General features: G+C 48.8%; 1 protein-coding gene and 1 long non-coding RNA gene across 10 annotated transcripts in view; one reads left to right on the top strand and one right to left on the bottom strand.

Moving 5' to 3' along the window:
* tcerg1l (transcription elongation regulator 1 like) overlaps positions 1 to 27,793 on the top strand; it is a 1,041,679-nt gene that overhangs the window by 786,586 nt on the left and 227,300 nt on the right. The gene's annotated exons all lie outside the window — the stretch shown is intronic.
* Positions 1 to 27,793, bottom strand: part of LOC140393116 (uncharacterized) — an 86,786-nt gene that overhangs the window by 17,889 nt on the left and 41,104 nt on the right. The window lies entirely within an intron of this gene.

The following is a 27,793-nucleotide window of genomic DNA, read 5'->3' as shown; positions in this document are numbered from 1 at the left end:
CTTACCCGGTGGGACATCGGCGTGCATCCATCTGGGAGCGGCCTGGTGGGGGATGAGGGGTGGTCCGACCCAGGGTGGCTTTCCGCTCTGGCCTAGCCCGCGATCGGGGCCTACCGATTGACAGGCCGGCCTCTCATGCTGGGGGCCTCTTTTGTTCTGCGCCGGCCCCTGTAGCCCTACGCCATGTTGTGTCGGGGCTGGCGCGGAGAAGGGAGCCACCGCGCATGCGCGCAACCGCGCCGGTCGCACTGCACATGCGCAGACCCCCGGCGCCCATCTGATGCCGGTATCGGCAGCTGGAGCAGAGTGGGTCGCTCCAGTGCCATGCTGGCCCCCTGTAGCGGTCAGAATCGCTGCTCCTGCGGGCATGTTGACGCCGTCGAGAAACGCAACGGTGTCAACACTTGGCCTCAGGAGCAGAGAATCCTGCCACTAAATTTACTCCAGATATAATGTTGTCCAAACTCCGAGGGTTATGATCCTGAACATGCCCTCAGGAAGCGGCCATGCTGTGGATTGTGGGGTTCAGCAGTAAGAGATCTCACTTGCATGGGGCAGGTACGTAGCAGCAGCATTTTGGGTGTATCTCCACAGACCATGAATTTTAACCTCCACGGTCTGGCTCCTCCTGTTGCCGGAGGAGGGTTGAAGCGATGGTGACATAAATCGTAAGTGCCCTCAGAATCTCCTTGGTAAACCCATCGCTACAGATGAGACATCTCCTGGAATACCACCTCCCAAGCTGGTCTTGGTCCAGCAAACTTCCTGCAGAGTGTTGCAGATCTAGGTAATTAATTCCTCCAGCCAATTAGTCATCACCAACATTGTAGGAAGTGCAGAAACTGTCTTCACTGCTCAGACATGAGATGAATGTTTCCTGATTGACGATTGAAATGTACACCCTGTGACTCAGGCCACTATTCCCCTGATCACAGTGTGGTTAATTCTCCTTCCGATAAGGCACAATAGTTCTTCTTTTCCTCTGAGCTCGGAATTCCTGCTCACTCATCCTCTGTACATCTTTTTTTTTGCTATTTATATATTTTTCCAGTGGATACATGTGTGATGATAGCCCGGTAAGCCTTATAAATGTAAGCCTGGTGCAATAAGAAGTCAGTAAACTCCAGGGTCAGTAACCTCATTAAGAGATGTGTCACCTCAGTCTTTGAGGGCTTCACCAGAATTAGTGAAGCTGCACCAGGAGCTGAAGCTTCATAGTTTCAGGTTGTTCTTCAGACTGATAATCTTCAATCAGTTCAACATCTAGTAGGATACATCCTCATGTCTGGCCCTTTAATGGACAAGGCTTGATATTTATTCTGACTATCTGAAGACAGTGACAACTGACTGTACGATACTGTAGATGATTCACATCATCACCATCTCTCCTTCAGGTCTGCTCATGTGCCTTCCAAGGAATTATGAGATTTGTCCTCTTGAGTGTTTTTAAAAATTCATTTACGGGATGCGGGTGTCGCTGGCTCGGGCAGCATTTATTACCCATTCCTACTTGCCCTTGAGAAGTTGGTGGTGAGCTGCATTCTTAAATTCCTGCTGTCCATGTGGCGTAAGTATACCCTCAGTGCTGTTCGGGGAGAAGTTCTAGGATTTTGACCCAATGACAGTGAAGGAACACCAATATATTTCCAAGTCAGGATGGTGAGTGGCTCAGAGAGGAACTTCCAGATGGTGGTGTTCCCATGTATCTGCTGCCCTTGACCTTCTAGATGGTGGTAATCGTGGGCTTGGAAGGTGTTGCCAAAGGAGCCTTGTTGAGTTCCTGCAGTATATCTTGTAGATGGTACACAATGCTGTCATTGTTTGTCAGTGGTGGAGGGATTGAATGTTTGTGAGAGAGTGCCAATCAAGCAGGCTGCTATGTCCTGGCTGGTGCCGGGCTTCCTGAGAATTGTTGGAGCTGCACTCATCCATGCAAGTGGAGAGTATTCTATTACACTCCTGACGTGTGCCTTGGAGATGGTGGACAAGCTATGGGGAGTCGGGAGGTGAATTACTCACCACAGAATTCCTATCATCTTCCCCGCTTCTGTAGTCACTGTATTTATATGGGTAGACCAGTTCAGTTTCTGGACAATGGTAACCCCAAGGATGTCTCCTTTGTTGGAGATAGACATTGCCTTGCACTTCTGTGGCACGAATGTTACTTGCCACTTGCCAGCCCAAGCCTGGATATTATCCAAGCCTTGCCGCATTTGCATGTGCACTGCTTTAGTATCTGCACAAATGGTGCTGAACATTGTGCAATCGTCATGGAACAACCCCACATCTGACCTTATGATGGAAGGAAGATTATTGATGAAGCAGCTGAAGATGATTGGGACTGGGGGACACGTGTCTTGAGTTGTTATCATTCTCCTCCCCAATCTCACATCCAAAGCTTTTTCTTTGCTACTGGTGATGCAATATTTATCTTTACAACAAGAAAAAAAAGGAAAGCCGTGTAGTGGCTGGTGTTATACGGATACTGATACACAGCAAGTTTTTTGATTTACTTTAAATTGAATCCAATTATTAGAAAATGAATGGACCTCATTTGGAATGTTTCCTCATTCACCCATCATTAACTGGAGATATCATTAAGTTGCAACCACACACACACACACACACACATACACACAGATACACACAGACACAGATATATAAATGTAAGAACAGAATAACAAGAAAAAACTGTTTTAATTCATTGTGTGCTGGTCAGCTAGTGGGGCCTTAAATTTCCATGCCCCAATTAATCTTTCACTCTGAGGGAAATCCATCTCTTGATATTTAAGTTGACATAATGGAAAAATTAAACTTAAGTTTCTTTACGATCCATCAAAGAGGCAAAAGAAATTACAGTTATGAAGAACTAAATCAAAGTCTAATCACCCAACATTTGGCTTAATTTGATGCAAATCCAATTGTTCATTTTTTAAATTCAAAACCAATTTATTTTGCAAGATGAGTTTACATTAGCCACTCATTTGTAACTATATAATATAGATGTATATATATGTCTTGCCTCAATTTGAGACAACAATAACACCTTGTGTTTGTATAAGCCTTTAACATAGGCCTCCCAACAGTGGGGTTAATGGCGGGTTAATGGCAGGAAGGGAAGACAATGTGATGAGAGCTGAAAAGTCAGCAACTATGGCAGAAGCGTGCACACCCGCCCATCCATATTTGGTTGCCATCAGCTTTATGTGGAGGGTTGTAGAGTATCCGTTGGAAAGTTAAACATTGCACCTGGGAGAACAGTGGTTATGAGAGGAGAATGTGAGTGATGGGCAGGCGAGGGGTAATGGTATTTGACTCGACGTTGAATGTCACAATGACCATGGCTTCTCCAAGCTAAGCAGAGACTCATGGTGGAGATCTTGAGATGCCGTCTGGGACTTCAGTTATCAGGGAGATGGGTGGAGATGCAGGTCATCTTAACTGGTCAACTGAAGGGGACCCCCAGCATGTAGTAATTGCAATGCTAGGGCATTGGAAGAGAGGAGTGTGTGAAGGCCAAAGGCTTAGCATTTGCAGGAGACTTTTTGGCATGTGACTCACAAGGGCCCTGACAAATATCTTGCCTCCCTGCACAAGTTTAATTCTGAGAGACAGAGGTCCAGCCTGGAGTGTCCCTCGGAGGTAGGTAATGCGTTGTGGGGGGTGGGGAGAGGTTAATAGCAGAGTATTTAGAAGTACATAATATAATTAAGTAGAGTCAGCATGGCTTCATGAAAGGAAAATCTTGCCTGAAAATTTTATTAGGATTCTTTGAAGTGGGAACAGGTAAGATAGATAAAGGGGAACTAGTAGATGTGATATACTTGAATTTCCAAAAAGCATTTGATCAGGTACCACACAATAATTAGATGGTGTTTGGGGTGGTATATTAGCATAGATTGAGGATTGTCTAACTAATAAAAGATGGAGTGTTGAGATAAGAGAAGCATTTTCCAAATGGCAACCTGCAAGGAGCGAAGTGCCATAGGGATCAGTGCTGGAGCACACATTATTTACAATATATATTAATGACTTGGACAAGAGAAGTGAATGTACTATTGCCAAATGTGCAGATGACACAATAGATGGGAAGGCAAGTGGTGAGAATGATACAAAGCATCTACAGAGATCTAGACAGGACACTCTACAAAGTGATATGGACAGGTTAAGTAAGTGGGCATAAACTTGGCACATGGAATATAATGTAGAAAAATGTGCACTTTGGTAGGGAGAATAAAGGAGCTGAATGTTATTTAAATGGAGAAGGTCTGCAGAAAACTGCAGCACAGAGCAATTTGTGGGCCTCATGCCTAAATCACAAAATGCTAGCATGTAAGTTCAGCAGGTAATAGGGAAGGCAAATGGAATGTTGGCCTTTATTTCAAAGGGAATAGTGTATGAAAATAAGGAAGTCTAGCTAAAACTGTACAAGACACTAGTTAGACAACACCTAGAATACTGTGAACAGATTTAGTCCCCTGATGTAAGGAAAGATATATTGGCAGTCCAGAGATGGTTCACTATTTGATTCCAGGTATGGAGGGATTTTTGTAGAGGTTTATAAGATTGGGCGTGTACTCAATGGAGATTAGAATAATGAGAAGCAGCATTCATGAGATATATAAGATTCTCAGGGCCTTGACAGGGTAGATGCTCAAAGATTGTTTCCCCTTGTGGGAAACTCAAGGGCTGGAGTACATAATCTCAGAGTAAGGAGTTGCCTATTTAAGAGAGAGAGACAAAGAGAAATTTCCTCCCTCAGAGGGTAGTGGATCTGTGGAATTATTTACCACAGATGGCAATTAGAGGCTAGGTTGTTAAGTATGTTCAAAGTTGAAATAGACCGATTTATAATCAGTGAAGTTATTGACCCTTTCCCATTTATTATGAGCTATTTTCCCCTGTGAGGCCAAAGAGAGCCGCATGCATGATGAATCAGAAGTCTACATCAGGTGGCTTGTGTGGATACCGCACTTGGATATGAAGATGCTATGCTGGTGGGTACTGAGGAACAAGCATGGAGATAGGTATGAGGGGAAGGTGCGAGTGTCAGCCAGTGATTTGTGTGGGGAAAGGGTTATTGAGATCAGGCTAGAAAGTGGAATTGAGAACTATCTTATCAGATCAGCCATGATCTCATTGATTAGCGGAGACGGCCCGAACAGTCGACTTCTGATCCTATATCTTTGTACTATGGGCATGATTCTACGGAAACATTTCTCAGTGTGATTTTGGGGTGTTCATCGATGACCGCGTTGGCAAGAGTGCGGCCAGTATTAGTGCTAAAAGTGAACCCCCATGTTAATCTCTCCATTACTGGCTGTCTCACTGGCTTCAGCGTCTCGCCTCTAACAAGTGGAAGCTGCCTTTAAATGTTCCTTCACCACTCACTCCCAGTCAACACACAAGCATGGTAACGCATAGATATGCTCCTCGATTTGACGATGCCGACTTGGTCCGGCTTCTCGACGTCATTGACGCGATAAGAGACATCCTGTTACCCCGAGGGGACCATTGGACCAGCAGCAGGGCCAGCAATGCCTCTGGGGAGGCATTGGCAGCAGCTGTCAGTACGTGCAGCATGAACAGCAGGACCGTCATCCAACGACTTCCACCTTGCTGTAAGGGTAAGTTACCACCTGGCATCAATTCCACTTGCCACCCCTCAAATTCTCATGCCCCCGCCCCATACAAATCACTGGCTGACACTCGCACCTTCCCCTCATACCTATCTCCATACTTGTTCCTCAGTACCCACCAGCATAGCCTCTTCATATCCAAGTGCAGTATCCACACAAGCCACCTGATGTAGACTTCTGATTCATCATGCATGCGGCTCTCTTTGACCTCACAGGGGAAAATAGCTCATAACAAATGGGAAAGGGTCAAGATGGTGGGCGGAGTACCAGCGATCTGAGTCCTCACCGCTTATGAGGAGCTGGCCCTGCAGGACGCGGGGCTGACCGAAGAGAGAGCAGTCATCGACAGCAGGGATGACCTGCACCACAGAGGTGAGGATCCACTGCCCCTTCACCCAAATTACTTGTCTCAAGAGAGTTGTTCACGTCAAACAAAATAACCCTTTCCTCTCACTGACCACATGTTCATTGTCTCCTCGGATCTGCTTCTAATGAGATGAGCTATCCAGAGTTATACCCCCCACCACCCAAGAGACAACCTCAGTGGAGGGCTCCAAGGAGACCACCGGTGAGGCATCACAGCGATCGCCCCATCTTCTACCAGCACAGAGGCACACACCTCGGTGGGCGGCATTAGTGGAAAGGCTTCAGGGGGACAAGACAATGTGGTGAGCACCACGCAGTTGCTGATGAACATCAGGTGGAGGCGGGAATATTCAAGGGAAACAGCAGTCAGAGGTCTGCTGGGTCCCAGACTCAGTTGATCCCAGATGCCAAGCCTCTGGAAAACGTTCTCCCAGAGTTGATACAGATGATAGGACACAGCCGGAACATTCAAGAGGTGACATCGGTTACGATCCAATGGTGCACGAAAAGCAGCTGGCCGTAGCACAGCATGGCCGATAAAAAACAGAAGACCCCAGGATCTACCTGGCTCGTAATTCCTCGAGAGATCCAATGCGATCTCACGAGACTATGCGATGTAAATCCCGCTCATTGTGAGCAAGGTCATTTTTTAGCAAACCTGCATATTAGAGCGAGACAGCTGGTCTCACTTTAATGTGCAGATTCCTGAGGCACCCGAGACATTGGGACGGGATTCACAAAACAGGGATGTGATGGAACGCCACTCGTGGTGGTTTCTCTGGGGATGTCCGCACCACTTCATCAGAGAGCAGACAGATGGAGTCCTCTGCCTCACATGCCACTCTGGTGATGTACCCACCGAGGTGTATGTCTTTGCGCTGGTGGAGTGTGCAGGTACATACTGTGATATCTCTACAGGTATAATTTCTTCTCCAATGTCCTCAGCCCCCTGCTGGACAGAGTCTCCTTGTTCTATTCCCTTCTTCCTGCTGGCACCTGGAGGTGAGAGAGGAGACAGTGAGGGACTGCACGAGCTGACTCCGACATGAAGGAATGCAGGGCCCTTCGGTTTCTAGGTGACATGCATGGATCCTTAATGGATGTAGGCCGCCTTCCAACTTATCCACCACTGCAGGGTTGGTCTGGTTCCTCCCTAATCAGCTGCCCAATTCTCAAATTAGGTGTGATTCTTCAGTTCAGGTTAGCCCCCTTCCATCTTCTCTCTCTCACTCCCTTATTGTGCCATAACTGTTCCTGCACAAAGAGGGAAGATGGGGTTTGAGAGTAATTGGGCTTCATATATATTTCTCATTTTGCTAATTTTACAAATAACTCACAGGATTGTGTGTAGTCCGATTAATGCATTGTAGATTGTCCACAAGAGTTCTGGGGCAGCACCCTCCAGAGCAGGGAGCCCATTTAGATAGAAGGATAAAGCTTGCAGAATAATTTCATTAGTGGTGCTTGTTGGTACCCTCAACGCCTAACCCCTTTTCTCTCCATCCCATACAACATCTGAGCTCTCTGTGTGGAAGAGTTAGAAATCAAAGTGACCTCTGCACCTACAGACTAGATGGACTGCAGCAGGGCTACAAGGTATCACCTTATCACGTTGAGTAGCTCTTTAAAGCATTGGCCACATGGATGGCACACTTGCTACCGGGTAGAGGATGATCCTCCTGGCTTCCAATGCATTGAGAAGGATCTCCAAGGACGTGTCACTGAATCTGGGGGCTGGGGCTCTCTGTGACTGCTGGGCCATCTCCTCCTTCAAGTGTGTTGTCTAGGTGCCATTTAAATATGGTGTTTGAATTTAGCCGCGGGTTGTCATCTTCTGGCCTGGTCTGCTGCGTAAAACGTCAAGAAATCCCAACTGCATAATAAATTCAGCTAACATTGTGGGATACAGTCTGAAATCCCACTGGCTTCCATGGCGGGAAACACTCCCAGCTCCCGCCCCCACTACAGGACTTCATCTAAGAATGGAAAATTCCACCCATAGTAAACATCCTGAGGCACTTCACAGAAGCATCACCAGAAACAATTTTATCTTGCATCACATAAGGAGATACTAAGAACTATGGGCGGGATTCTCCACAGCCCGATGCCGGAATCGGCTATCAGGCGGAGGATGGCTTCGGACACCGGAATTGGGACAGGCGACGGTTTGACGTTGGTTGGCTATGTTCCGCCCCCTCCAAATCGGCATCATCGAGAAATACGCCACGTGCAGTCGCAATGCCATTGGAATGTCATCAGTCGGCCCACCCATGATGCTCCACCCCCAATGGGCCAAGTTCCCAACGGCACAGGCCAAGTGTGGTCCCAGCGGTTGGAAACCTGACGTGCAGGCTGTGGACAGTGTCCAGTGCAGCCACACTCTGCCAGGATCCATGCCGTTGGTCGAGGGGCTTCTGCTAGGGCGGGGGGAGCTGTGGTGGGTGGCTAGGGGGTGGGCTGTGGGGTCGGGGTGAACAAGTACGCGGTCCAGCACGGCCAGCGCCATGTTTCCCAGCACGACTGGTGGGGGCGTAGGCATGCGCGGCTGCAGCCTGTCAGCCTTGCGCATGCGCGGCCTGGGACCCAGCGATTCTCCGGCCGTTCTCCCAGCTATCCACGGTGTTCCACGCAGTGCCGGCGCTAGCTCCTCACCAGTACCGGAATCGGTGAGGGATTCGGGACGATTTTCCTGTCATGGAGAACCACGGATTCTCCGTTGGCGCCGGCACTTAGTCGCAGAAACAGAGAATCCAGCCCTACATTTTGTAGAGTGTCTTAAAGTAGAAGAGAGATATTGCAAACTGGAAAGGTTTGTTAGTGGAATTCAGAGCAGGACTCAGAGTGCTAACTGCTGCTAATGCACAGTCTCAATGGAGCAGTGAAGGAAATTGGGGATGGTCAAAAGACAAAATAAACCTGAACCTGACAGCCATGGTTCCGCTGTCGGCATTGCAATATTTGTGCTCAGGTAAAAATTTGTACAAAAAGGATTGAACTTAAAACTGCTTAAAAAATGAAATGCAATGGATCTGAAAATCTGCCACAAAAGTCTCTCCACTGACGATATGCTGCTGTACTCATATACTATCACAATTCATAGTTTTGAATGGACATGTTTACCCACTCGAGTTTAAATTAGAAGTAAGTTATTTTTGTAATGTTACATCTTACTTTTTAGAAATTTTCACATGTAGTGTTGCTGCCCCACAGCCCAACTCTCTTCTTGGGAAATACTAGGTACCAATTCTGTGGTTCCCAGTGCACTTTTTTATGATTCAATAGTAAAAATAGATTTAATTTGATATTCCAGACAGCAGCTGACTTTGAACACCTCGGAGAATTTGCTATTAATTTGCTACTAACTTTGCTATAGATTAACATGTGATATTTTACAACCCAGTGCTTCGAGGTAAGCATCTGAAAGGTAAGCACCATAGCTATCACTAAGGTTTCTCGGACAGTGTAGTTCAGAATGATCAATTTTAAAGGATAGTTAGTAAGCTAATATCAGGTAAAAGTCAGAAGCATCGGTAAACTTTACAGAGTGGCTCGGTTGGTGTGCTGTAAGCTAGACACAACCTTTGCCACATTTCCTTCTAGCGTGACGTTTTTAATGCGTGGGCGGACAAATGAGTCCTTTAAAAAGGCTAATGAGGCATATTCCATTCCTGAGCAAGCTTAACATCAAGGGATGAATGGGAAGCAAAGGATCAAAGCTGCTGTGTTTCAGCCCCATCAGCTGTATGATGTATTGAACACCTGAGCTTGGATTGCTAGTGATCCTTATAGACAGATGCAATTCTTGGTATTTTCTTTGCATGCTTACATTTTTAGATAGCGTGGTACACATTCCCTGTGCCTATTCAGCTGGCAGAGGGGGAGAAATGGAGAGAGGGGGGAAAATAGTTTAAAGACTGTTTTGAATGGCTTATTTGGTGTTGCATTCTAAATTAACCAATCAGCCAACAAAAACGACAGTGGACTGCGAAAAGTAAATGTCTATCGACCAATCACACACAAATTTGCTAATGGGAAAATGAATTTAGTCCTGTGCTGTAGCTTCATCAGGATGGCTTTGTTTATAGTTTTCAGAAATCTGTAAGATATTGTGGAAGTTTTGGGGAGAAATGGCTCTGGAGGTAGTTAGTAATACTGTGTATGAACATTGTTTTCGTTATGTTGACTTTATTGTTGTTTATTTTACTGTTTAATAAACAGATTTTATTTAAAATAATCACAAAACACCTGGGACATCATTCTCTAGATTTCAAATCTTTCCTCAAATTATATCAAACTCCAAAATATCGTTGAGGGTAGTTTTTTTCAGGTATCCCTTCTAGGGTTTGCAATAACCCGATGTTTACCATCAGCTGTATTCTTAACACCGTTCACAGCATGCTCTTTCATACTCCTCATTAACCCAAGTTGGTCACCTGGTTTGATGAGAATGGTAGAATGAGGGACATTCCGGAACATGCCGTCATGGATTGTGGCGTCTTCAGTGGGAAGATGGGGCTTTAGCTCTGCAAGAACTGTGTGGTAGTCACTGCTACCAGTAATGTCATGGATAGGTGCATCAATGATGTAAACAGGTGGGTGATAGTGAGGTCAAGTAGGTGTTTCTCTGTATTGCCACTTTTCAAAGGTGCAGTCTTGCAGCTAATTCCGAATGCATCTAGATAATCAGTAGTGGTGTTACCACATTGATTGCGCATTGAAATAGTGCACTCAGTGGATAATCTGGGCCTTCTTCCAAAAGATGTTCAACATGGCGGTTCAATATTGCTGATGATCAGCTGTGGGAGAGCAGCAGGTGGTATTCTTTGTCCATGTTTGACCTGATGCAATGAAATATCGTGTGATCCATCATCAGTTTTGAAGACCCCTAGGATAGCTCCCAGCTAACTGTCTGAGTGGGACAGGCCAAAAACCATGGACAAACACAGAAAATGCTGGAGATGCACAGCATATTCAGTAGCATCCGTGGAGAGAGAAAAATTAAGAAAGAACATTTCATTAGTTTCACAACCTGAAATGTTAACACTGTTTCCCTCTTCACAGATACTTTGCATTTTCAATGTTTTCTGTGTTTATTTCAGATTTCTAGCATTAGCAATATTTAGCTTTTTGCCATAACTGGATATGCGAATGCAACAGTCCACAAAAAAAGGTATAAGAGTGTGGTAGTCACCACTGTTGTATTATATTGTATATACTGCACTGAATAGAAGGGTATTACGGTGAGGCCCCTGTACTATAGATATGGAGGTAGATCCCTGCCTGCTGGCTCCGCCCAGTACGCAGAGGATAAACGTGTGTGCTCTCCGAACTGCAGCCATTTCGGCAGCAGCTGTAGGAGGCCACATATCTATGTGTTTATAAAGCCTCGATTACTCTCTACTCTCGTCTCGTCGTAATTGACAGTGCATCAATTTATTACACAGAGATTTTACAAAGATGGATCTCCGCATCAAGCCGGATCACCTGCAGCTGCATCCTCAAACAGACAACACCAAAAAGGACTTTGCACATTGGCTAGCTTGCTTTGAAGCATACATCGGATCTACGACAGACCCAATCCCAGAAGCACAGAAGCTCCAGATTCTGTACACGCGGCTGAGCTACGATGTCTTTCCCCTCATCCAGGACGTGCCTACCTACGCACTACTGAAGGAGAACTACGCTCAGCAGACCAACAAGATCTACACCAGGCACCTCCTGACCACGCGGCACCAACTTCCCGGTGAGTCTGTGGAAGATTTCTGGCATGCCCTGCTCGCCCTGGTGAGAGACTGTGATTGCCAGGCCGTTTCGGCCGCTGAACATTCTAACCTGCTAATTAGAGACTCGTTCATTATGGGCATAGGGTCGGCCTACATCTGCCAGCACCTCTTAGAAGGGGCTACGCTTGACCTGGCGGCGACCAAGAAACTAGCGCTCTTGCTCACAGACACCTCACGCAACATACAGGCGTATGCCCCCGACCGCAAGGCCCACCCCTCCTGGGCATCGTGTACCCTGCCAACGGCCACCCCATTGTGGACCCCATCAGCGACCGCCCCCAGCTAACCCGACGCCTGCGTCGCACAGCAGCCAACCAACTCCGGGGGACCCAAGTGCTACTTCTGCAAACAGATAAAACACCCCCAGCAGCGCTGCCCGGCGAGGAGCATGCTCTGCAAGGCCTGCGGCAAGAAAGGACATTTCGCTGCAGTGTGCCAGGCCCGCTCAATCGCCACATTTGTCCCTGCACCACCCACGTGCGGCCCGTGGGCTGCCGCCATCTTGCTTGCCTCACAACCAATGGGCGGAGCCATCGTGCCTGCCCCAGGACACGTGCGGGCCGAGGGTGCTGCCATCTTGCCTGCCTCAGCTCACTTGCGGCCCGTGGGCGCTGCCATCTTCCCCGCCTCAGGACCCCTGCCCGTCGGGCACCTCATCAGGCCGCTCATCGCTTGTAACCACCGACGACCAGCCGCGTCTCGCCTCCGTCACGATCGACCAGTCCCGACCGCACAACCTCGCGACCGCGTCGACAAAGGTGAAGGTCGACGGGCATGAGATATCCTGCCTTCTGGACTCCGGGAGCTCTGAGAGCTTCATCCACCCCGATACGGTAAGGTGCTGCTCCCTTGTGGTACACCCCATTAACCAAAGAATCTCCCTCACCTCTGGATCCCACTCCGTGGGGATCTGGGGGTACTGCATCGCCACCCTCACCATCCAGGGCGTAGAGTTCAGCAGCTTCCGGCTCTACGTCCTCTCCAACCTCTGTGCTGCCTTGCTACTCGGCCTGGACTTCCAGTGCAACCTACAGAGCCTAACACTGAAATTTGGCGGGCCCCTACCACCCCTTACTGTATGCGGCCTCAGGACCCTTAAGGTCGACCCATCTTCTCTGTTTGTAAACGTCACCCCGGATTGCAAACACGTCGCCACCAGGAGCAGACGGTACAGCACCCAGGACAGGACCTTCATCAGGTCTGAGGTCCAGCGGCTGCTGCGGGAAGGTATTATCGAGGCCAACAACAGCCCCTGGAGAGCCCAAGTGGTAGTGGAGAAAACGGGGAGAAAAACAGGATGGTCGTTGACTACAGTCAGACCATCAATCGGTCCGCAGCCCGACGCGTACCCCCTCCCACGCATATCTGATGTGGTCAATTAGATTTCACAATACCGGGTCTTCTCGACAGTGGACCTGAAATCTGCCTACCACCAGCTCCCCATTCGCAAGGCAGACCGCCCATACACCGCGTTTGAAGAGGCCGGCTGCCTTTACCATTTCCTTAGGGTTCCCTTCGGCGTCACTAACAGGGTCTCGGTCTTCCAACGGGAGATGGACCGAATGGTTGACCGGTACGGACTGCGGGCCACTTTCCGTACCTGGATAACGTCACCGTCTGCGGCCACGACCAGCAGGACCACGATGCTAACCTTTCGAAATTTCTCCACACCGCCAAACTCCTCAACCTAACCTACAACAAGGAGAAGTGTGTGTCCAGCACGATCCGATTAGCCGTCCTCGGCTATGAGGGTCCGAACGAGTTCTAGTGCCCGACCCCGATCGCGTGCGTCCCCTCATGGATCTCCCCCTTCCCCACTGCCCCAAGGCTCTCAAACGATGCCTCGGGTTCTTTTCGTACTAAGCCCAGTGGGTCCCTAACTATGCGGACAAGGCCTGCCCACTCATCTACTCCACCGGTGGCCGAGGATCACCAGGCCTTCAACCGTATCAAGGCCCACATTGCCAAGGCCACGATGCACGCGGTCGACGAGACACTCCCCTTCCAAGTCGAGAGCGATGCATCAGACGTCGCTCAGGCCGCCACCCTCAACCAGGCATGCAGGCCCGTGGCATTCTTTTCCCGCACCCTCCATGCCTTCGAAATTCGGCACTCCTCCGTCGAAAAGGAGACCCAAGCTTTCGTTAAAGCTGTGCGGCACTGGAGGCATTACCTAGCCGGCAGGAGATTCACTCTCTTCACAGACCAACGGTCGGTTGCCTTCATGTTTAACAACAGACAGCGGGGTAAGATCAAAAATGATAAGATCTTGCGGTGGAGGATTGAGCTCTCTACCTTTAATTACGAGATTTTGTATCGCCCCGGTAAGCTCAACGAGCCCCCCGATGCCCTGTCCTGAGGTACATATGCCAGTCACAAGTGGACCGATACCGGACCCTGCACGACAATCTCTGTCACCCAGGGTTCATCCGCTTTTATCACTTCATTAAGGCCCGCAATATGCCCTACTTCATCAAGGAAGTCAGAGCTGTCACCAGAGACTGCCAGGTCTGCGCAGAGTGTAAACCGCACTTCTACCGGCCAGACCGTGCGCGCCTGGTGAAGACCTCCCGCCCCTTTGAACGCCTCAGCGCAGACTTTAAAGGGCCCCTCCCCTCCAGCGACCAAAAAACGTATTTTCTCAATGTGGTCAACGAATATTCCAGATTCCCCTTCGCCATCCCATGCCTCGATATGACGTCTGCCATCAAAGCTCTCAACACTATCTTCGTTCTGTTCGGTTTCTCCGCCTATATCCACAGCCACCGGGGATCCTCATTTATGATCGAAGAGCTGTGACAGTACCTGCTCAACAGGGGCATTGCCTCGAGCAGGACGACCAGCTACAACCCCCGGGGAAACGGGCAGGTGGAGCGGGAGAATGGGACGGTCTGGAAGGCCGTCCAGCTGGCCCTACGGTCCAGCAATTTCCCAGCCTCCCGTTGGCAGGAGGTCCTCCCCGACGCACTTCACTCCATTCGGTCGCTCCTGTGCACAGCAATTAACGAAACCCCCCATGAACGTCTCTTTGCCTTCCCCAGGAAGTTCACCTCCGGGGTTTCACTCCTAACATGGCTGGCAGCTCCAGGATCCGTTCCCCTCTGCAAGCACGTGCGGCTCCACAAGGCGGACCACTGGTTGAGAGGGTACAGCTACTCCACGCAAACCCGCAGTATGCCTACATAGCGTACCCCGACGGCCGCCAAGACACAGTCTCCCTCAGGGACCTGGCACCAGCCGGGTCCCCAGACAGCCCCCCCCACCCCTCTGCCCCGGCGCCACCCTCCCTTCCCCCAGCGCACCTCGCCAAAGCCCCCGCAGGCCAATCCATCCTCCCCTTGGTCCCACCCGAGGATGAAGAGGATGTCGACATGCTCCCGGAGTCACCGACGACTGAGCCGACGCCTGACTCGTCCCCAGCAATGTGGCGCTCTCAACGACAGATCAAGGCACCTGACCGTCTAAATTTGTAACCTTCTCTGAAATTTTTATGATAACCTGTATGTAAATAGTTTTCCACCACCCCCGCTGGACTCATTTTTAACAGTGAGTGAATGTGGTAGTCACCTCTGTTGTATTATATTGTATATACTGCACTGCATACAGGGTATTACGGTAAGGCCCCTGAACTACAGGTACGGGGTAGATCCCTGCCTGCTGGCTCCGCCCAATAGGTGGAGCATAAATGTGTGTGCTCTCCGAACTGCAGCCATTTCGGCAGCAGCTGTAGGAGGCCACACATCTCTGTGTAATAAAGCCTCGGTTACTCTACTCTCGTCACGTCGTAATTGATAGTGCATCAAAGAGTAAGATTCTGTGAGTATGGCTGTGCTGGACTATTGCTTAACTAGCTGGCTTCTACTGGCTGAAGTGGGAGCCTAGTGGCAAGGGTTTGGTCACCATCCTGACAAAATTAATTTGCAGGTTTTCAGGTTGGAAAACTTAAGTTAACGGGCGGACAATGCAAAGATTGCTCCCTCCCTCCATCCCAGAATATGCTCACAACATAGCTCTGGCTTTCCATGTTAGGACATTGAGAAAAACACTCACTGAAGATCTCTGTTTTCTGAAGGCTTACCTCAGAAAATGGAGACTGCAACCAAACACTGCCAAGACTGTTATTTCAGCCTTCCACCCAACAATCTGAAGGCCAGAGAAGAACTTGATGGCAGTCCTGTAGCCAACCACTCACCCACATCCCAATGACGCAATGCTTCTTACCAAACACTGTGCTTACCGGTAACATCTCCAGAACACCAGATCCAAGGTCAAGACAACAGTAAATCTCAGAGGGAAACTGAAGGGTACCACTTGGGGCAGCGGAGTCAACACACTATACACTGGTTTACTTGCTCTGGTCTCCCCAATAGTAGAGAACTGATGTTCAATCCAGCTCAGGAGCTGCCACACAAAGATGGTAGATTTCCACCTCCGGGAAATCATGAAGATTGTTTCTGGGATGTTGAGACCAACACAGCTTGAGTGACTTCCTGTACTACCACATATTAAAGCTCCTGATATCCCCAGGGAAAACATCCTCCTCAAAGAACATCCACCCGCTGACTGCTAACAAAGCACTCTCATTGACACAAGACCTCAAAAGAGCCCAAAATCCTACAATCCCTACTGGAACACCCATTAAACTGATGACAACCCTGTTTCTTGATTGTACCCCTCCTGGTTAACTGCAAATATCAACTGCCTCAATCTTGTAACTAACCTAATTGATAAAGTCCCAGATTTCCAACCTCAACTGCTTGTAGACTGGTGAGGGAAGATGTTGTCACTTGCGAGGAACAGCTCAAGTTATCACTGTGCCAATCCACGTCAGACCATTGCCCATATACTGAAATTCTATCCTGCAAGATACATTCCTGATGGCATCACTATCATTCACATTGCATCAGTTAAAGCTGTAAAATTGATTGTTAACCTTGACGTCCAACTATAACTTCTTCATACAAATAAAAAACGAATTTGGGACTGTTCTCCCAGTTTTGTCACAAATCCCCAAATGTTCGTGAGGAGAACTCTGTAGGATTGATTGGGCTGGGCATATCTTTTTAAGTCCCATGCCTAAATCATTGGCAGTAGCCTATTTACCATAAAGCTTGCCCACCACCTACAAGGTACAAATCAGGAGTGTGATAGAATACTCTCCACTTGCCTGGATGAGTCCATCGCCAAAAACACTCAAGAAGCTCAACATCATCCAGGACAAAGCAGCCCACTTGACTGGCACCCTATCCACAAACATTCAATCTCTCCACCACCGATGCACAGTGGCAGCCGTCTGTACCATCTGCATGGTGCACGTCAGGAACTCACCAATGCTCCTTAGGCAGCACCTTTCAAACCTGGGCCCACTACCATCCAGAAGGACATGGGCAGCAAACACTTGGGACACCACCGCCTGGAAGTTCCCATCCAAGCCACCCAACATCTTGACTTAGAAATATATCACTGCTCCTTCACAGTCGCTGATTCAAATTCCTGGAATTCCCTCCCTAACACTGTGGATGTAGCGGTTCAAGAAGGCAGCTAACCCCCATCTTCTGAAGGACAATTAGGAATGGGCAATAAATACTGACCCCGCCATACGCCAACCACATCCCACAAATTAATTTTAAAATTTGATTTTATTCTTATAAATTTTCGTAGTGATTTGGTATAACTGAGTGGAGTGTTGGGCAATGTAAGTGGGCAGTTAAGAGCAATGTACACTTTCTTTTGAGTGCCGAGCAGTGTGCAGCCCTTTAATATTTTTGCATGCTTCTGCACATGCAGTAACTTACAGAGGCCAACTGGCCTGTACGGAGACTTTCAGGTTACTGCACGATTGTGCAGTCTACAGAAAACATTGGTTAAGAGTCAACCGCATTGCCATCAATTGATTCACATATAGGCCAGGCCAGGTAAGGAGTTTCCCTCAAAGACATTGGTGGGCCAGACGGGTTTTCACAACAGTCCAGTAGCTCAAATGCCACCAATTACTGATGCAAGCTTTTTACTTCAACATTTACTTAACTGAATTTAAATTTCCAAAGTTCCCTGGTGGAATTTGAACTTGTGTCTCCAGATCATTAATCTGAGCTTCAGATTGATCCAGTAACGTAACCATTATTTTACTCTGTGTGCTCACCGCCTTCTCCCCCTAACCCCTGTCTGAATCTGAGCTGTTACTCGGCAACATCTCAATTCCTGCCAAACTATTTAGAAAGAAAATCAGAGCGATGACAAGACTGAATGTACCCAAGTTACAGAATTGAATAATAAAGAGAAAATTTAATTCCCAGAGTAATGCCAAATAAATGAGAATGCTGCTGAAATTTGACAGGCGTATATATAGATGTAGCAGAAGTCACACGATATGAACTGATGTCAGTGATTCCCTGGTCATTAGTGAGCATACTTGCTGAATGCCTTACTGAGGAATGCACAGGTCTCCTGAAATGTGTGTGTGGCTGTGGTAGTCACCACTGTTTGTATAATACGTATATGAGAGGTAATATGGTAAGGCCCCTGTACTACAGGTACGGGGTAGATCCCTGCCTGCTGGCTCCGCCCAGTAGGTGGAGTATAAATGTGTGTGCTCACCGAGCTGCAGCCATTTCGGCAGCAGCTGTAGGAGGCAACACATCTCTGCTTAATAAAACCTCGATTACTCTCTACTCTCGTCTCGTCATAATTGATAGTGCATCAATTTATTAAGCAGAGATTTTACAGCGATGGACCTACGCATCAAGCCAGATCGCCTGCAGCTGCACCCTCAAGCAGAAAACGCCACGTCAGCCTTCGACCACTGGCTAGCTTGCTTTGAAGCCTACATCGGAGCAGCGACAGAACAACCCTCAGAAGCACAGAAACTCCAGATCCTGTACACACGGTTGAGCTCCGATATTTTTCCCCTTATCTGGGATGCGCCCAACTACACTGAGGCCATGGCGCTTCTGAAAGAGAACTATATCCGGCCGATCAACAAACTCTACGCCAGGCACCTCCTGTCTACGTGGCAACAACTCCCCGGTGAGTCATTGGATGATCTCTGGCGTGCACTGCATGCCCTGGCGAGGAACTGCCAGGGATTTTTTTTTTTTTCTTTTCCAATTAAGGGGCAATTTAGCATGGCCAATCCACCTGACCAGCACATCTTTGGGTTGTGGGGGTGAAACCCATGCAGACATGGGGAGAATGTTCAAACTCAACACGGACAGTGACGCAAGGCCGGGATTCATACCGCAGTCCCAGTGCTAACCACTGCGCCACATGCCACCCCTTAGCTGGGAAAAATGCATTTCATGAATATGAGCTCATCAATAACTTTCTTCTGCTTATAAGCAGTATCTGCTTTCTTAGGTCTGCCATCCCTTTTCCGTGTTCTTGTTACTCCCTTACAGAGGTAGTAGAAGATTATCAAGTCTTCCAAAATGGGCACAGTATCAACAGTGCACCTATGGTACCCACCCAAGGACACAGACAACAGGTCCAAACCATTTTCAGGTTTTGGCCTCATTGAAGTGTTACCATTGAGCTGCTGCTGCTCACCGGTTTGTTTGCTTTTTAGAAAATGTTTCCTCCTTTTGAACATGAGTTTTCTTTGCCTAATATCATTGAAAGGAGCTAAATGATGCATGCCCATCCATTGTAGTGGGAAATATGAATAATTTCAATTTCCTTCAGATTTGCACATTTATTTTGTCAATCGCAAAAATTAATAGCCCTCAAGCTTGGTGTGGGCGCAATCTTATAGCACTTAAACCTCTTTAAATTACCTCAATGTGCAAAAGTACAGAAAGACAGCCCACCTAGAATGCGCAATCCGAATAACAATATGAAGTATTATGAAACTCAGCTCGCGCAGCTTCACAAAGCAGCTGGTAGTGAACCAGTATCCATTAGGCACTCTGCCTGATTTTCATTCCTATTGATTTCAGGCAGCAAGAAGCCTGGATGGAGCCAGATTGAAATGTATCCAGACATCCAAGTGACTTCATCAGTGCTGCAACATTATTTTTACCTAAATTCAGGGGAGTGCTGGTTTCAGGAACACACGAAATAAGAACATTAAATTTAAACAAAGACAACTAAATCAGTGTGAGGCGAGAGCTGGCTAAGGTTTGAGCATCACGGTAGCACATTGGTTATCACAATTGCTTCACAGCTCCAGGATCACAGTTTCGATTCCCGGCTTGGGTCATTGTCTGTGCGGAGTCTGCACGTTCTCCCCGTGTCTGCGTGGGTTTCCTCTGGGTGCTCTGGTTTCCTCCCACAGTCCAAGGATGTGTGGGTTAGGTGGATTCTATAAACAAAATTGCCCTTAGTGTCCAAACAAAATAGGTTGGGTGGGGTTACTGGGTTACGGGGATGGGTTGGAAGTGTGGACTTAAATGGGCTTTCAAAGGGCCGGTGCAGACTCGATTGGCCGAATGGCTTCCTTCTAGAAAAAAAAATAAACAGGGCAGCATGGTAGCACAGTGATTAGCACTGTGGCTTCACAGCGCCAGGGTCCCAGGTTCGCTTCCCCGCTGGATCACTGTTTGTGTGGAGTCTGCACATTCTCCCTGTTATGGGCGAGGCATTTTCAGAACCCCAAAATGTATCATGGAGTTCAACCAACCTCTCCCTTTAATGTATTTTTACTTTTCCTAGCACACGGCTTGTCCCCTAGGAGTGGGATTACAATTATGGACACGTGGGTTTTTAAACACAAAACACTGTTTATTCCAGGAACTCAACTTAACATCTTAAATAAACATTGGATCTCTTAACACTCCTTACTTCAAAGATAACTCAGAAAATATTGCAACAGTAAATAATTCCTTAAAATGTTCCTTCAAACTTCCAAGAGACTTAAAACACATTTAAACAAAATCACATCAAGTTAAAGGCTTCACTATTATAAGTTTAAATCACCCAAATGATCCAGAGATAGTCTTTCATGGCAGAGATCCAGCTCACTGCAAACACAGACACTCCCCAAGCTCTTTTCAAACTGCAAGTGCAGCTCTCTGGAAACACAGAGACACACACAAGCTGCTTTTTCTCCCAACTGCAAAACTAAACTGCAAAATGGCTGACCTGACCTCAGCTCCACCCACTCTCTGACATCACTGTTTTCTTAACGGTACATTGCTTAAACATCCATGTCTTAAAGGTATCCTCACATGATATCTCCTTGTCCGGTTCTCTGGTTTCCTCTCACAGTCCATATACGTGCAGGTTATGTGGATTGGACATGCTAAATTGCCCTTCTTGTCCAATAAGATTAGGAGGGGTTATTGGGTTATGGGGATAGGGTGGAAGTGAGGGCTTAAGTAGGTCGGTGCAGACTTGATGGCTTCCTTCTGCACTGTATGTTCTATATTCTATGTTACTTGGGTAAATAGACTAAAGGTATGGCGGCAAATAAATAGTGGGAAACAAAGCGTGCCATTTAATGGCTGCCTTGTGCTTAAGCGAGTGTGCAACAAGGTCATTAAATAGTGGGAGAGACCAAAGACGTGAACCGCGCCGGGCGCTGATCCGTTTACTATCTAACTGGCCCGCACCCGTTGACAAAAATCAGGATCCTGCTGTAGGGTGGCAAGAAACCATTAATCACCACTTATGCCCAATCTCCATACAATGTAAGGGAGCAACCCTCTAACTATCGGCCCCCTGTGATCTAATGGCCTCCCCTGCAAGTGGTCAAGCAGGCAGCGATTAGTGCTCCTTTTTAAAAATGTGAAGTCTGCGGAGGCCCGAGGACGTGAGTAGCCATTTTCGCTCACAGGCAAAGAGTCCAGGGGCATTGGGGTCCCTACCCCGGTGCTCAGGTGGGAGTGGGGGAGCCTTCGGGGGGGGCGTGGGGGCAGCCTTCGTCAGGGTGGGCTGCCAGCGGTGGGAGGTGGCCGCACGTGGCCTGGGTTAGGCTGGGGGGGAGAGCAGGATTTCCCAGTAACCCTGGGTCCACTGTGGCACCCTCTCAGCCATGTGGTCCTGTTCCGGGGAAACCCCAGTCCCTGCCTCCTGCCCCGCCAACCACCCATAACTCCCTCTGAATGTGTAGGCCTCTGACCGCGCAGCAGATGGCTATAGCTATATAGAAATTGGCAACTGTAGTTAAGTGAGCACTTCATACATCCCAAGTTGATACCCGTGGGTAGTTGTGCCATGCAGCATGAGGAAGTTATTGCCTAGCATCACAATCAGATCAGCGCAGATGCACATCATGCACTTCTGCGCCCAATACCCGGGCAGTGTGCACAATGCCTTCATCCTGGCACACTTGCTGAATCCTGACATGAGATTTACCAGAATGTGGCCTGGTATGGAGGGCATTAGCTATGAGGAGCGGTTGAATAAACTCGGTTTGTTCTCACTGGAACGACGGAGGTTGAGGGGCGACCTGATAGAGGTCTACAAAATTATGAGGGGCATAGACAGAGTGGATAGTCAGAGGCTTTTCCCCAGGGTAGAGGGGTCAATTACTAGGGGGCATAGGTTTAAGGTGCGAGGGGCAAGGTTTAGAGTAAATGTACGAGGCAAGTTTTTTACACAGAGGGAAGTGGGTGCCTGGAACTCGCTACCGGAGGAGGTGGTGGAAGCAGGGACGATAGTGACATTTAAGGGGCATCTTGACAAATACATGAATAGAATGGGAATAGAGGGATACGGACCCAGGAAGTGTAGAAGATTGTAGTTTAGTCGGGCAGCATGGTCGGCACGGGCTTGGAGGGCCGAAGGGCCTGCTCCTGTGCTGTACTTTTCTTTGTTCTTTGTTCTTTCCTCTGGGCCACCGACTACGTCCAGTGACCACTGCTCAGCCATGGTGAGGTCCGGCAGAATCCCTCCAGTTTTCTCCCACTCCCGGTACTTATGGATGGCCTACTCCTAGCGGGAGGGCAACAGAAAACGACAGTGTTAGATTGACCGACGCATGCAGTCCAGGGGTTGGGTAGCTGGTGGCCTCAGTGGCCGGGGGATCGGGTTATGGCGGTGGGTATGGGTGCTGGCATATGGTGCAAGATGGGGGTTCGAAACATTCTCATCTGGTGGAGGGGGGTGTGGGGTTACGGGTGTGTGGGATGGGGGGGTGATGCCAGGGGCACAGTGCTGCCTACCCACCCTCACCGCCCTGAGGAGGTTGTGCAATTTCTTCCTGCACTGCTGGCTTGTCCGGGCGGTGTTGCTGGTGCCGCTCACCGCCTCTGCTACATGTGCCAAGGCACAGTGAATGACGGCGGCTGGCAGCCTTCTTCCCAAGCTGGGGTACAGGTGGCCTGCCCCTCCTCCACCGCATGCAAGAGGGTCCCGAGCTCGGTGTCTGTGAACCTTGGCGGCGCGCATCTTGTTGCCATCTTGTTGGATGGGATGGTGTGTGTGGGGAGTGAAGTGTGTGTATGCGGCTGCAGCTTGTCAGCCTCCTGAGTGTCAATTGCTAAACCGGCAAATCCTGCACGTTTCTCATTGGAATCGATTGTGTTCCACATGGCGCCGATGCTAGCCCCATAACAGTGCTGAATCGGTTCAGGTTCAGCGGCAGTTTTGCTGTCGTGGAACTCCACGAATCCTGCCCTGGCATCAACACTTATCCTTAGGGACAGAGAATCCAACAGTACATTTTTAAACCTTGGAACGGATTTTAAAAACTCTTCAAAATGGATTCTGAGAATTGTCTGATTTTCTCCTCGTGGATTCAGGCTAGAATCACCTCAGCCAGACAAAAAAGCAGGCAATCTGAGGGCATCCTCAGATATCTAAACAAAGCACATTTTAAAATTTAACAAGTGTTCCAAAAGTGTGAATAAAAACCTCATTGACTTTCCTCCGACCATAAAGGCTGGGATTTGGGCCTGCGTTTGCCACGGGCTCCAAAAGCGAGAATCTCGCTACTGAGATCTCTCAACGCTATTGTCCCCATGCCTACCCAGGAAGATCGGGAACCTCATTTAAATACATTATCAGCTGATCAGTGGGTTTCCCCTCTGTAACATCAACTCACACCGGGATCCCCCCGTCACACCGGCAAGGTCTACAACAGGCTTTTAAAAATGGGAATCAGGCGAGTGAAACACCCCGAGGGCCCACAGGTAAGTATAGCGTTCGGAAAGGGGGAGGTTGGAGAGTGGTTGGAAGAGGGACATGGCCGTCACTGTCCATGTGGAGTTTGCACATACTCCTCTTGTCTGCGTGGGTTTCACACCCACACAACCCAAAGAGGTGCAGGTTAGGTGGATTGGCCACACAAAATTGCCCCTTAATTGAAAAAAAAAATCGGGTCCTCAAAATTAAAAAAAAAAGGTAGATGGCACTTCCCCCAGCACTGCCCCCAGGTAGCAGTTCCAGGTGCAAGTGGGGAGTACCTCTGGGGAACTCCATGGCAGGGTCACCATGTTTGTGGAGGATGGGGGAGTTCTTCGTGCATGTGGGAGGGTCCTGGGCATGGGGGTCTCTGTGTATGTGTGGGGGGTTCATGTGCGTGTTTGGAGGTGGGGGGGGGGGTGTTCTTTGTCTTTTTTGTTACGGAGATCCTTTTATTGCCAACTCTTTCAGGCCCTGCCCCACTGATGTGGTGACGTGGAACATGCATCCATTTTTTTTTCTAAGTGCTGGACCATGTGGTGAGAAAAGCCGGCGGTTCAGCCCGTTTTGCACCTGGCCCAGCACTTTGAAGAATAAACGGAAAATTCTCACCCAAAGGCATGAACTGAGTAACCACTGTAAAGTGTGAACAGCCTTGGCCAGGACAAAAGATAAGAGCACCAAGTGCAACAAAGGCTATTTAAAGTGTTAGTGCCTGACTTGGAAGATGGCTTGACAATTTTGTACCAGTCACATGATAAAAGTAGCCATCTTGCTTGCCTGCAAAGAATAATGCAGAAAGGCAGCAAGTGGCCTGGGCACATGATGCACGATCAATTACTGTTAAAGACAAGGTAGTAACATAACTGAAGGCTTTAATAGACTAGATCTGTTCCCCAGCAGCTTCGGTACAGAATGAGGACTGCTGGGACGGCACCGGTTCTTATACCCCGCCTGTCAAGGCGGAGCTACATACCAAACAGCCAATGGTAAACTCCTAGGTTTACCCAATGGTCTCCAGCCTCTCGGGTACTGCAATACCTGATAATACCACAGCTCAGACCACAGCTGAAAGGAAAACTGCTTGAAACAGGGAGAGACAAAGGAGACTTGCAGAGAAACAGCCACTGGGCTGTTGTCAGGTAACTAGCCAGCTAAAAGTGTCATACATGGAGACGTCTCTCCTCCCTGGAAACTTGATTCCACCTACTAAATTTGCCTGTAAAAGCAACCTCCAGCAACTCGACAGTGGAAGCCATCGCACCTGCAGAGACAACTCGACATCAAGATATTCACTTCAGATAACGCAACATCTTGACTTTTAAAGATTATCAGGACTGTACCAAGTACGGATTGAACTGATCAAATTTTAGTATGTATTATTTTATCTTCAGTGGGAATTAATCTTTGTTCGTGTATTTGTGTGTGCGCGTGTGGTACCATTTTTCCGTAACTTCCAGAGCAGGAGTGAGAAATACACATCCACATGCAAATACATTTTTCTTGGGTGACTTTGGGAAGCGCCTTTTAACGTGCATGTGACACTTCACACAATTAACCTGTGAGTTAATGGCCTATAGTTTTGTGGTTTCTCTCTCAGACCATTCTTTTTTAAATAAATATTTTTTATTCTCCTCCTTTCTCACATTTTCTCCCAAATTTACACCTAACAATAAACAATAATCAGTAACGAATGTAATGTCAATCCCCATATCAATAACAACAATCCCATCCTCCAATCAAACCTCAAACATTGGCCCGCATGTTAACATAAACAAATGACAAAAAGGAATCAGGAATCACCCATAGTCACCATTAAAACATAGTCCCCCGCCGGGTGCGGCGATGACCAGCTGAGTCGCACGTTTCGGCAGCTCCCGGTGGAACGGTCTTTTGGGCTCTTAATAGGAGCCCCATCGGCAATTTTAACGGCAAATAACACTGTGCGGTAATCCAGAAGGGAATCCCCCCTGGAAACGGATGGAAAAAAGAGAGGAAAGTAGCCGGATTGCGGTGGATCCTCTAGAGCAGCGGCCAGGAAGGCAGGCACAAAGCAAGATGGCGTCGGAAGGAGGCAGTTTAATATGGGGCCCTGACCAACAAGAGCTCATGCGGCGTTGTGTAGATGAACTCAAAAAGGAGATGAAGAAGGAACTATTGGCCCCGATATTAAAAGCGATTGAGGGGCTAAAGGAGGAGCAAAAGACCCAGGAACAGGAGCTTTGGGTCGTGAAGGCAAAGGCTGCTGAGAATGAGGACGACATACAGGGCCTGGTGGTGAAAACGGAGATCCACGAGGCACAACACAAAAGATGTGTGGAAAGGCTGGAGGTGCTGGAGAATAATGCGAGGAGGAAGAACCTAAGGATTCTTGGTCTTCCCGAAGGTGCAGAAGGGGTGGACGTCGGGGCATATGTGAGCACGATGCTGCACTCGTTAATGGGATCGGAGGCCCCAACGGGTCCGCTGGAGGTGGAGGGAGCCTATCGGGTTATGGCGCGAAGACCGAGGGCTGGAGAAATTCCTCGAGCAATAGTGGTGAGATTTCTCCGATATAAGGACAGAGAGATGATCCTCAGATGGGCAAAGAAAACTCGGAGCAGTAGGTGGGAGAATGCGGTGATCCGCGTATATCAAGATTGGAGTGCGGAGGTGGCGAGAAGGAGGGCAAGCTTTAGTCGGGCCAAGGCGGTGTTGCATAAAAGGAAGGTCAAATTCGGAATGCTGCAACCGGCAAGACTGTGGGTCACACATCTAGGGAAACACCACTACTTCGAAACGGCAGATGAGGCGTGGACATTTATTGTCGAGGAGAAGCTGGAGTGAGCGGGCCAGAAAAAGAACGTTTGGGACAAATGTGGGGGGGTGAATTTGTGGGATGAAGGGGGGAAAAGGGGGAAGAAAGGACTTCCCAAGTTGTTAAACCTGCGACCCTGTAACTTCTCTCTCTTCCCCATGTCGTGGGGGAGGGGGGGAGGGAGGATGAGGAGCTGGGGGCGCCGGCCATTAGGGGTGGGGCCAAATGGGAAACGCGGGCTTTGTTCCCGCGCTATGGTAATCATGGCGGGAACAGGGAAGCAAGAAGGAGGGGGCCTCGCACAGTGTGAGCCGAGGTCACGGGGGAAGCCGAGGTCGGCCAGAGTTTGCTGACTTCTGGGAGCAACATGGGGGGTGCAATTATGCTAGCTTGGGATCTAGCGGGGGGGGGGGGGTTAACTGGGTTGCTGCTGCTGGGGAGAAGGGGGAGCTGGTATGGGAGGGGGGGTCGGGGCGGGGGGGCGCCGCCTGGGGGGGATACAGCTACATGGGAACCGGGTGAGGAGCTGGATTGAAAAAGGAAATGGCTAGTCGTCAAGGGGGGGGTAAAGAGCCCCCCAACCCGGTTGATCACGTGGAATGTGAGAGGGCTGAACGGGCCGATTAAGAGGGCACGGGTACTCGCACACCTAAAGAAACTTAAGGCAGATGTGGTTATGCTTCAGGAGACGCATCTGAAGCTGATAGACCAGGTTAGACTTCGCAAAGGATGGGTGGGGCAGGTGTTTCATTCGGGGCTAGATGCAAAAAACAGGGGGGTGGCCATACTAGTGGGGAAGCGGGTAATATTTGAGGCAAAGACTATAGTGGCGGATAGTGGGGGCAGATACGTGATGGTGAGTGGCAAATTGCAAGGGGAGGCGGTGGTATTAGTGAACGTGTATGCCCCGAACTGGGATGATGCCAATTTTATGAGGCGTATGTTAGGACGAATCCCGGACCTAGAAGTGGGGAAGTTGGTAATGGGTGGAGACTTTAATACGGTGCTGGACCCAGGGCTGGACAGATCGAGGTCCAGGACCGGAAGGAGGCCGGCTGCAGATAGGGTGCTTAAGGATTTTATGGAGCAGATGGGAGAAGTAGATCCCTGGAGATTTAGTAGACCTAGGAGTAAGGAGTTTTCGT

This window comes from Scyliorhinus torazame, chromosome 16 (genome assembly GCF_047496885.1).
Source record: "Scyliorhinus torazame isolate Kashiwa2021f chromosome 16, sScyTor2.1, whole genome shotgun sequence".
Taxonomy (NCBI): domain Eukaryota; kingdom Metazoa; phylum Chordata; class Chondrichthyes; order Carcharhiniformes; family Scyliorhinidae; genus Scyliorhinus; species Scyliorhinus torazame.
Note: the sequence above shows the minus strand (reverse complement) of the source record. Positions and strands in the feature narration are given on the sequence as shown.